The sequence below is a fragment of the Narcine bancroftii genome, chromosome 2 (assembly GCF_036971445.1).
Source record: "Narcine bancroftii isolate sNarBan1 chromosome 2, sNarBan1.hap1, whole genome shotgun sequence".
NCBI lineage: Eukaryota > Metazoa > Chordata > Chondrichthyes > Torpediniformes > Narcinidae > Narcine > Narcine bancroftii.
Window position 1 is genome coordinate 116561535 of NC_091470.1, and position 3094 is coordinate 116564628.

A 3094-nucleotide genomic window follows, 5' to 3' on the forward strand; every position below is an offset into this window, starting at 1 on the left:
AAAAAAAAATTTTTTTTTTAAATTCAACATACATGTTAAAATCTAATCAATTTAAATTGAAATGTAAATATTCTGAATATAACAACCACTTATTAATTAAAAAACTATAATTATCACGCAAAACATATGTAATTTTTTCCATTATTAAACAATATTTCATCTCATTATGCCACCTATTAATATCAATCATATTTGTATCTTTCCACGTACTAGCAATACATTTCTTTGCTACAGATAAAGCTAAATATATAAAAGCAAGCTGAAACTTATCTAATCCCAAACTTTTCAAAGGTTGCAAACTACCCAATAAAAACACTGTCGGATCTAAAAGTATTTTAATCTTATACTGGTATTTTAAAAACAATTGAATTTTCTTCCATAAAGATTGTATATGTATACATGACCAAATAGCATGAAAAAAAGTTCCAACAAAATTACCACATCTAAAGCACAAATCTGATTCATGAAAACCATACTTTTTTAATTTTTCAAGTGTTAAGTATAATTGATGTAAAAAATTATAGTTAATCATTGCATAATGTGCATTTATCAATCTAGTTACACTATCATAACAAATATCTAACCAATCATCCTCGGAAAAAATAAAACCAATGTCCGCTTCCCATTTATGTTTAGACCTATCCCAACCCTTTTTATCCATACCATCCTGTAATATTTGATACATAGATGAAATATAACCCTTCTCTAGTACCTTCATAAGAAAAATCTCAAATTTAGTCATTTCAGGTAAAATCATATCTCTACCAAATGTACGTTTTACCAAAGATCGAATTTGGTAATAGAGAAACAAAGAATTCTTATCAACACCAAAACTGTCCCTTATCTGATTAAAAGATAAAAATTTACCCTCTTTAAAACAATCTCCCAAATTCTTCACACCTTTAAATCTCCAATGCAATAAACTTCGATTATGTATTGAAAAATAAATAAGTTAATTATTATACAACAGGGTCAAAGCCGATAATTCAGCCCTAGAGCCTATCATTTTATTTTTCTTAATCTATAGCTTCATTAAATGTTTTAGTATAGGCACATTATCTTCTTTTCTTCTTTGGCTTGGCTTCGCGGACGAAGATTTATGGAGGGGTAATGTCCACGTCAGCTGCAGGCTCATTTGTGGCTGACAAGTCCGATGTGGGACAGGCAGACACGATTGCAGGGGAAAATTGGTTGGCTGGGGTTGGGTGTTGGGTTTTTCCTCCTTTGTCTTTTGTCAGTGAGGTGGGCTCTGCGGTCTTCTTCAAAGGAGGTTGCTGGCCGCCGACCTGTGAGGCGCCAAGATGCACGGTTTGAGGCGATATCAGCCCACTGGCGGTGGTCAATGTGGCAGGCAAATGCTGTAACAAATTTACATTCCATCTAAACAAAAATTGATGTATTTAAAATTCAGAAATATTTGCCATCTCAATTTTGGCCCAACGAGGAAGCCGTTCCAAATCCATCAAGGAACTAATAAATTTAAGTTGGGCTGCTTCATAATAATTTTGAAAATGTGGTAAACGTAATCCCCCTAACTCATATTTCCAAGTTAATTTATTCAAAGCTACTCTCGAAAATTTACCTCTCCATAAAAATTCCCTAACCATTTTATTCAAATCTCGAAAAAAAATATTATCAAGTAAATACGGAATAGATTGAAACAAATATTGCATACGCGGAAAAGTATTCATCTTAATTGTATTTATCCTACCCAATAAATTAATAGGTAAATCTTTCCATTTAATCAAATCAGTTTTAATTTTTTTTTTAATTAATGGAACATAATTTAATTTATATAAAGATTGATAATCAACATTCAGAATTATACTCAAATATTTAATTCGATCAGTCCATTTCAAATTAATAATATTCTTATAAACTGAATAATCTCCTTCACTTACTGGTAAAATTTCACTTTTTTCCCAATTAACTTTATATGCAGAAAGACATCCATATTGTATTAAACTCTCCTTCAAATGCAAAAGTGACTGAGCTGGGTTTATTAAATACACCAATACATCATCAGCAAATAAATTAATTTTATACTCCTCATCTAAAACTTTCATACCTTGTATCTATGTATTTTGTCTTATCAGCTGTGCTAAAGGTTCAATCACTAACGCAAACAAAGCTGGAGATAAAGGACAACCTTGACGAGTTGATCGAGTCAATTTAAAAGGTTCCAAAATCAAGCTATTCGTCAATACTATAGCTACCGGTTTACTATATAAAGCCTTAATCCAACCAATAAAAAAAGGACCAAACTTAAATTTTTCCAGAACTTTAAACAAAAAATTCCACTCAACTCTATGAAATGTTTTTTCTGCATCTAAAGATATCACCATCGGGTGGTCTGAAGATTGTCGAAACCTATTAATCAAACTAATCACACGCAGAACATTATCTGAAGCATATATATTCTTTATAAAACCTGTTTGATCCATATGAATCAACTTAGGTAAAAATTTAGCCAACCTATTCGCTAATATTTTAGCTATTATTTTATAATCTACATTTAACAACGAAATTAGTCTATATGAAGATACTTTCAAAGGATCTCTATCTTTCTTTGGAATTACTGTAATTAAAGCACTAGAACAAGACTCAGGTAATTCATAATGTTCTCCAACTTGACGTAATACATCCCCAAACACTGTAGAGAAATCTTCATAAATATTGTATAAATTTCAACCGAAAATCCATCATCACCAGGCGATTTACCGTTTGGCATTTCCATCATAGCCATTTTAATTTCCGAATCAGTAAATGGTTCCCTAACTCCTGAATATCTGCATCCTCTAATATTGGTACATTCAACTGTGATAGAAAAAGATCAATCGATCCAACTTCTTGTATTTCTTCAGATGTATATAACTTTTTATAAAATGAACAAAATTCATCATTAATCTCATGAGGTTTATGTAATGAGAGAATTCCATCTAATAGCATTAATAGTCCTCGATATCTGTTCTTTCTTTAATTGCCATGCCAATACCTTATGTGCTTTCTCTCCCCATTCGTAATACCGTTGTTTAGTCCTATTAATCACACATTCAAATTGATAAGATTGCAAAGTATTATATTCAAATTTCAA